At 43.7% G+C, this 9,161-nt stretch overlaps 1 pseudogene across 1 annotated transcript; it reads left to right on the forward strand.

Moving 5' to 3' along the window:
- The first annotated feature begins 1,857 nt into the window (after positions 1–1,857).
- Positions 1,858–2,755, forward strand: LOC147612170 (pleckstrin homology domain-containing protein 1 pseudogene; annotated as a pseudogene). Its single transcript, XR_015263661.1, has 2 exons — positions 1,858–1,913; positions 2,051–2,755. The product of XR_015263661.1 is annotated as a pleckstrin homology domain-containing protein 1 pseudogene (transcript).
- The last annotated feature ends 6,406 nt before the right edge of the window (positions 2,756–9,161 follow it).

Below are 9,161 nucleotides of genomic sequence, written 5' to 3' on the forward strand. Positions count from 1 at the left end.
ACATGAGAAACCATAGGTACAATTCTTATTTTTCAAAGAGAGAATAAGAAATCCCCTTATGGGTTCTATTAATTTGATGATGCATCTACATATTTTTTTGTTTTCTACTAGACCTAATTTAAATTTTTAACTTTCAAGGTGTTTTGATGTGTTAGCTATATGTTCTAGTGTTGTGACGTGGCATTATCTAGGTAATTCATAAAAATTTAAAGGTAGATAATGTATGATTGATATTTAGTTTCCCACAAGTGACCAAAGTGAGACTTAGGCTAGTTACACACATGCCATCGCTCCCATTTTACATGACCAATGGGTATTTGCCATTTTGATGGGATGTAGGCTTCCCCTTTAGACATTGCAAATTGAGTGTTCTAACTAAATGCTTGCTTAGGCCTGATCCACAAACGTCCATTGATATGAATCTCAACTTGGCATGTCCTAAAGGTTTTGTGTAGGCATTTGTCCCCCTTTTTCACAAGGAGTGAACACATATTATATTTAATATTCTTCTTCTACTTTTCACCAAGCAGCTGTGGGCCAAGTGGTTATAGTCATAGTCTTGATAAGAAGAGGTAAGTACTTGGACACATATTATATTTAATATTCTTCTTCTACTTTTCACCAAGCAGCTGTCGGCCAAGTGGTTACAGTCATAGTCTTGATAAGAAGAGGTAAGTACTTGGACCCTAATTTTCACTTTTTTATGAGTGTCCAAGTGTTCTCGGCCCGTGGATGGCAGTCAAGTTTTTTTGATTTTATGTCCATGACTAGACATTTAGGAAGCCTACCCTCAAATGTTTGTGAAGGCAAAATCAGTCAGACAAGAGCTTGTGAGACAAATCCACTTTTTCCATGTAAATGATGGTAGCCAACTTGGGCACCCCTATCAACAACAAAATGATGGAAGAGCCAACTTGGGCACCCTTGACAACAACTAATCACATTGCAATGCTTGCAATGCATCTATATTAATCTTCACTTAGGCTCAAGTTTGCCTATTGGGGGGACATCAATGTGTGCAAAAAACTTGGGTGCAAAGCATTTTGCACCGTTGAAATTAAAAAATTTGCAAATTTGAGAGTTGTAGGCTTGAAAATTCTAAGATATCTACCATTTGGATGGATGGATGCTTTCCCTTTAGAGGTTGCAAATCGATTGTCCTAACTAAATGTTTGCTTAGGCCCAATTCAAAAATGTCCAGAGATATTCTTCCTCTACTTTTCACCAAGTAGAGGTGGGCCAAGTGTTTAGAATCACCATCTTGATAGGCAAAGGTAAGTATTTTGAATGTAGTTAGACCCTACTTTTCACTTTTTTAGTGAGTGTCCAGGTGTATTACCGACATGCCCGTGTTGGTCAAGATTTTTCAAATTTGCCTCCATGACTAGACATTTAGCAAGCCTATCCACATATGTTTAGGATGGCGAAATTACTCGGACAAGAGCTTGTGAACAAATTTGCTTTTTCCATGCAAGTGACTATTTGTGAAGCCCCCTTTACTATGTAGTGCACAAAAATGATAAAATGCTGGCAGCCAACTTGGACACCCCTATCAACAACTACACACATGACAATGCTTGCACTGCATCTGTGTTATTTCTCATTTTTGGATTAGGCTCAACTTTACTTTTTGGGGGGTGGGGGGGCATTAGTGTGTGCGAAAAACCCAGTGTATATTGCACCATTGAAAGCTAAAAATTGCTTGCAAAGTTTTAAGAGCTGTTCTAAAGATTTAGTTATAAATACAGATTCGACAAAATTATAAATAAAAATTTAGTTATAAAGATTTAGTTATAAATACTTCAAATTATTTACAGATTTGACAAAATTACCTCTCATCATTGTGGGCAGATGGTGGGTAGAGATGGTCCCTTAGCGTGGGCGCCCATCACTGAGAGAGCGCATGCAGGCAGGTGTGTAATCAGGGCTAAGCTTGGCAAAAAGTTCAACGCGCAGGTCGTGTCAAGATGGAATGCTCTACTTGTTAGCGTGAGTAACTTCATTTGATATTCTCAATTTTTCCTGTGTGTGCTCGCGAGCGCGTGTGTAGATGGACTCTCTCCTCGGCCTTCTGAAGGGCAAGCCGGAGCACGACTACCTGGTGGACTTCTGGGTGAATCCGGAGCGCACAGGTTGGCTCATGAAGCAGGGCGAGTACATCAAGACCTGGCGCCGGCGTTGGTTTGTTCTGAAAGACGGCAAGCTCTTCTGGTTCAAAGACAGCTACGTGTCCCGAGACTCCAAGCCCCGCGGTATCATCCCTGTCACTTCCTGCCTCACTGTCAAAGGGGCTGAAGATGTGCTCAACAAGCAATTCTCATTCGAGCTCACCACCAGCCGAGAGACCATGTACTTCATCGCAGACTCTGACAAGGAGAAAGAGGAGTGGATCAACTCTGTAGGAAGATCCATTGTCCAGCACTCGCGCTCCGTAACTGAGTCTGAGGTTGTCGATTACGACAACCACCTCCCCAGGTAGGTTCCCCACGGTTTATTATATTGTATCATGCCCATGCTACTTCCATGCATCTTCTTCCTAATCAAGATCTTACTGGGGACAAAAGAAGGCATCTCAAAGGATGCCTGCATATTGCAAGTTAACAATGCCACTCTAGAGAGGCCTTGTTTGTAAATAAATTTAGCTTATTGGTAGGGTTTGCAACGCAAGTCTTTGCAAGACATTACAGTTAAGTTTGTGCTATTTCTCAGCTTTTCAAAATCAATTACAATCAGCTGTATGCTTTTTATACTTGCATTTGGTGCCTCAGAAGTATGTCATCACATAATTCAAAGCTGTTCACTCTGGAAACATGATGTCTTTGTTCTTTCGAATGCCTATCAACTTTTCAGGGATCTAATAGGATGTATAGTACTGCTCTCAAGTTTGTCTTTAAAAGTTGAGCCATCTCTTTGTCTAAACTATCTAGTTTGTGGATTGCATCTCTTTTTGGATGGTTTTTTGGACATATAACATCTCTAATTTAAGTACTTGTATGTGCTTTGAATTATATGCCAAGACGCAGGGGTTGTGGCCAGGGATAGGGTGCGTTGCTCGGTGGGAGATCCATGGACTTGGATCTATGACTGGGTGGTTACCCCCTTTATTGGTCGTTGCTAATGCTTAGTTTGAGCCACAAGTTTTTTGTTTAGGATGCCGAGACGTCTTATGTGAAGAGGTCTAGGACAATTATGGGTGGCAAACTCAAACTTGGGAGTAGCCATGCCTAGGTGCTTGAATATAGAAAATTGACAAGAAGATGACTACCATGAGTATATAACATGCACGTTCCTAAAAGGTGAATTTGGGTATATTCCTGGATTCATCTAGGTATATAATTCAGCCGTATTAGTGCACATGCAGGTTTCACATTGTGAAGTTTTTGTCCGAGTTGCGGCCAGTTGATATTGCGCTAATTCTTTCTATCTTTAGCGGTGCATTTGCCCTATCAACTACTTATTTGCTGTACTAATTCTTTCTATTTGCTACTTCCCTTAGTGCTAGGATTCATTATGGCTGAGTCTGCCTTGCATCTCCGAAGGTTTGACAGAAACTCAGTACGAAGGGCTTTGTGTGAATATATGCTCTTATGTGTGTGTGTGTGTGTGTGGAGTGTGTGTGTGAGAGCATATCTTGATACAGAGTTCTACATTGGGCACTGATGACGTTAGTGGGGATGTCATAGTATCTAGTCCATACTATGCATAATGGAGTTGATAGTTATATAGTCTTGTGGGTTGACTACCATGAGTATATAACATGCACGTTCCTAAAAGGTGAATTTGGGCATGTTCCTGGATTCATCTAGGTATATATATATATATATATATCTATGTGCTGATTTCCCTCATGTATGAATGATTTTTGGATTTGGCCTTGTTTGCAATCACTAACATAGTGATTTGCTGATCAATTTGCTTCTTGGGGCTTGGAATAGAGTTTCCCATTGCTGGAGCCACTTGATGCATGAAATTACAGTTTGCTTCTTGATATTTGTGTGGAAATTTTACACCAATTGGAGGCCATGCATGCCTCGCACGTGCATAGACCATGTAGGGATGGATTTTATCCATAGATTGACATGCACATAGTGCATGTGGCTTGCAACATGCAGGGCATGCATGGAACGTGTGTAAGGTTGCATGTTCATGCATGTAGTCACATGCAACATGTGGGACATCCATGGAACCTTTGTAAGCTTGCATGTCTGTGCATGTGTTCGCATACATATGCAGGTCGCGCATGCGACCTGGGTATGGCAGCATGTGCATGCAGCTTCATGCATGTGGCCTGAATGAGGCTACATGTATTGTTAGGAGTTAGCATGCAGCATGTACACCTTGCATGTGTTATATTTGTGTTTGCATGTCTCTGCATGTGCTTACATTCAGCCTTGGCATGTGGCTGAAGGATGTCTGCATGTGCTTGCATGCAGCATGCAGACCGTGCATGTGACAAGAGGATGTTAGTATGTGTTTGCATGCAACATGTCACTTGACACGTGTCAAGGAGGTGGTTGGATTGGCTTGCATGGGTTGGCATGCAATAGTGGGACTTTAAACATGCCATGTGGTGGGTGCATGGATAGCAACCTCCTACTACTCAAGTTCTTGCTTGAAATGTAGTGGTTGCACCTTGTTGAAGTGCACCACTTGGAGGTGGAGTGCCCTTGGTGGTGAAAATGAATGATTGGGCATGCAAAATCGAGACACCATTCACATGACTGCGAGTCTCTCTCTCCCACACATGGTTCGCAACTTCCACTTGCATGCAATTGTGTTTCCTTAACCCTAAATAGGTTTTTCGACCTCCTTTCTCTCTCTTTCTTGTTTTGGAAGCTGTAACTGGCAGTGTTCATCTTGGAGTGCTTAATCATTCACTTAATAACTGTTTACTTTTGCTTTAGCCAAGCAGTTCTTCACAGGAAATTGTCACACTGGAACTGTCATTTTAGATGACTCCTACTCTTGTCAGACCAAGAAAATCCTCACACACACACAACTTCAGTTTCAAAACACACACATTTCTCTCAGATCACTACTACATTGTATCTACACTCAAGACACTGAATATGCAAAGTACAGGAAACAGGAATAAGACAGATAGACTGACAAACTGCATCTTGCATTCAGAAATCCGCCATAGCTACATAGAAAATCCGCCTAGTATCAAGAACGTCCATAACTGAAAAGCCTTCTCCCTTTTTCAAGAACCAGACGACTTTTTAACTTCTAAGATATGAAAAGTCCCCAAAAATAGACTAAGGATTCATTCATATGATAAAAATAATTTCTCCTAAGGTCTAGCCTAAACACCTGGCACAGCTCGGTGGCTTGAGCCATAGGCCGACTTCGGATCCACAATCCCTTGATCCGGATTATTTTCCGCCTTATCCTTCTCAGTACTTGCATCTTGAACTGTCACTTCAACTTCCAACTCCTTTGTCTTCTCAGCTTCTGGCTCTGCATCTAGAAGAACAATAGTATTCACCTGAAGCTCATCCTGCTTGTCTGCCTTCACTTTAACTCCTGAGTCCTCCCCATCAAACTCCAACTGCACCAAATTGACATTTCGCTGCGCTTCCAACTGCTGCTGCAAATCTGCCACAATCCGCTTCAACTCCTCATTTTCATTTCGAACACTCTTATCACCTGCAGCTTCAAACCACATTTTGAATTTGTCAATGGGCTCCCCCAAATGTTCTTCAAACATTCAGCTGGCATGACTCCATAATTTTTGAGTATATTGCGGCACCTCTTTCTTCAACTCTTCCAATTCTGCCTCAGCCACCAGCACACCTGGAACAGATTGCCCCTCCAAGGCTGCTTTCTCCATACTGATCAACGAAGTCAATCTGTTCATCAGGAAATTATTATCCGACATAAGCTCCACAATCCGGTCTTCAAACGACTTGAACTGCACATCAATAGACATTTTTAAGCCATCTGCCCAACTTCCAAATTCCATAGCTGCTTGCAACACTTCTTCCATCTTCCCTTGCATCGGCTCATTTAGTTTCGACAAATTTTGCTCAAGCTGAGCCTTTTCTTTTCCTGCTACTTCCAACTGATCCTTAAGAAACTGAATCTGCCTTTCTAATACTCCCAGCTGCTCTGAATTCACCTTCTGACCCTCCAAAGACACAAGCATTGCCTCTTGATTGTTGATAAATCTGCCTAACTCCGCCAGGCTGTTGATAGCCTCGTTTGCAGTAAATACCCAAGGCAAATTGACACTAGCCCAACTCTGTGACATCATAGGCTTGTACACAGATTGAAACAGCTTCTGTTCTCCTGACTTTTCCCCCAACTTTTGCGGAATGAAAGTGAAAGTCTTGGCCTTTGGCCCTAAATGAGGCACATTTGGCAAAGAAGAAAACAATGTAGACTTACTTGCTCCCCCTTGGGCTACCGCATCACTGCACTTCCGGAGTCACCCAAGTAATGCGATTTGCTGCCTTTTGCTTTGGACCCGATGGAGATCCGTACTCCAATTTCCGCTTCTTTGCCTCCTTCGACAGCGTTATCACCGGTCCCACAGGTACCTGCAACACATAATTGAAAATACCCCCAAATATGGGACAAGCTTCGTCAAGGATGGTGATCTCCTCTTATCTTTGATCTCCGCAATCTGCAGTCTCTTGACATGTATGCTGTCTTTGCCAACAAACAGATTTTATCCAAGTACCAAAACAGATGCTTGCTTCTCATTTTTTCCGCATTCCTCACCATATAATAGGCCCTGGTGCCCTCTGGCGGCCCAAACTCCCCTTTCTTTACCCCAGGTTCTCGAGTCCCCCCCCCCCCCCCCCCCCGGCGGCGTGGTTGCCGCCACCGTCACGATGGTAGTTGGGCTTCCGATCCTTGGAGTCCTTATTACTTCTCTGGAGAATCTCCCTCAACACCTCACAATCCTTGAGTAATATGGCACCCACTTTGCAGAAAGTCAACTTCTCAAGGCTCTCCATGGAGCATTTCCTTTGCCGAAGATGAGCCGTGTGGCATGGGCTTGCCCTTGTCACTGCTTGGACGAGGGACAACGCATGCCCCCGAAGGTGGCGACCTAGAGAGCCCACGATGCGCAGTGGTAGTAGCCTTCTACTCGAAGCCCTAGGCCTAGCCCCTAGCCCCAACCAACCTCCGCTCCCCCCCCCTTCCCTTCCCTCCTTTTTTTCCCCCTATAGCTATGTCATTGGGATTGCTTCCAACGACAAGCGGTGACCCGCGACAGAACTAGCAAAAGTATCCGCCTGTTGACGAGTAAGAGTGGTAGGCTCTTGAGCGGCGTGCTTGTTGCCGACATGGTAGGCACCACATTCTCGAGGCTATGGAATGTGATAATGGTCCCTTTGGCGAATCGTCAGAAGCATTTATTGTTGGATATCCCCACAGAGCTTATAGAGGATATCTTGGGTCATGCGCATGCAGCAAACCCTGTGGGTTGCAGCCAATCCCTCTGTCCTTGAGCCTCTCCTCCTTTGTGATGCGCTTCCCCCTTGGGACTCAGCTCTTGTCTTGGTAGTCCTTGGCTGTCTTCCTCCAGCCTCTTTGTTGCCTTCTGTCTTCTCCGTCTCCCCCCTTCCTCCTATTTGCCTTCTTCCCTAGCCGCTTTTTGAAGGAGAGACACCTCTCCCCATGGCTCTTTAGACTTCTTGCCATTGGTACCGCTCTTGGCAGCAGTTCTTAGACCCCTTGGAGATAGTCATGTGCTCTTCTTTGGGCCTGACCCTCTCTCCGGAGTCTGGTGGTGGCCCATCCTTCCTCATGGGGCGTCTGGGGGATTATGGTTTTTTTATATGCTTTGTGCTTGGTATTGGCTCTTTCGTGGATCTTGTGGACTCCCTAGATAAAGCAAGGGGCCACGTTAAAAAAAAAAAAAACACAAGTTTTTTTTAAGAGTTAAGGACAATGCCTTATAAAACAAAGGGCTAAGCTTTTTATAAAAAAGATCCAAGGGCCATGCTTTATAAAGCAAGGCGTTAAGGTTTTGGAAAAAAACTAAGCTTTTTATAAAAATCAAAAGGCAAGCTGTAGAGAAAGGCACAAAGCTTTTTTTACACCTCAAAAAAGATTTACCCTCTCATTGTTTTATATACCTTGAAGTCTCTCTCAAGAATCTCTCAAGAAGCTCTCCAAGAGCACATAGCAAAGTTTTGGTGCCAATCTTTATTAAACCCTCATTCTCGTGGGATTCGTTGGCCTCTTCTCGAATCTTTTACTTCTTTCCAATTCGTAAATCCTCACCTTTTACTATGTGACCCAACACCGTTAAGGTGTCAGATACCCAACTAGGAGCCAAGCGCCGCCTTTTATAGGCCATTGAAGGACAAGTGAACTGGCCGACCTACTGTCGGCCAGTTCCATGGACTTGAAATGTTCTTTTGCTCTGTTGACATCAGTTGTGTCAGATGCTCTTCTGCTGGCCAATAGGAGTCGTGGTCCACCAGTATACCTTCCATGCCTATGATAGTTGCTGATGCTCCAAAATCTAGTCTTTTATCTTCCACAAATCAGGGATTTAGTCGTGGGGTTAGCACGTCCATGTGCATGCACGACAGGGGTGGTTCGAGGTACCGAATCTATGGTTGGGAGGTGAGTTTCCAGCCATAGTCTATTGCAGTCACGTGATGTGTCTGATGTTCAGGTCTATGGAAACCCCACTATGGTTTCTTAGGTATGTCCTCTACCTTGATCGAAAGTGGTTTTATGTTTGATTATCCATGGGCATGGTCTAGTGAAGACCTTACATGGGGCAGGGTGTGTGTTTCCAGTAGTAGCCAACTTCTTCAAGTGGACTTAGGCACCAACTTTTGGGTTGGGCCTAGTGGATGATGCTTTCTACTTGAGAGAACCATGTCGGCCATGGGCTGTGGGACGTTGTTTGTGTTACATTGTTTGGTTTGCCTTGACAATGGTTGGTATTTTGTATGTGAATGTCCATGGGCTGCGAGTGGCTGGGCATATCTGCGGGCAAACCTATTTAGGCCTTAAAAAAAGCAATGGTCTTATGGGTTTGCAAGTGGTATTGGCATGTATGCTATGAGTAGTGCCACATGTGAACATGGGCTAACCAAGGGCAATTTTCTCCCTTTGGGTTTTCCCCCCTTGGATATTAGGTGTGAAAGGACACCACTCATTTATTGTATTTTGATATTGTGGAGTCA

The sequence above is a fragment of the Cibotium barometz genome, chromosome 46, assembly GCF_041138505.1.
Source record: "Cibotium barometz isolate CiBa-2024 chromosome 46, ASM4113850v1, whole genome shotgun sequence".
NCBI classification, from domain to species: Eukaryota; Viridiplantae; Streptophyta; class Polypodiopsida; order Cyatheales; family Cibotiaceae; genus Cibotium; species Cibotium barometz.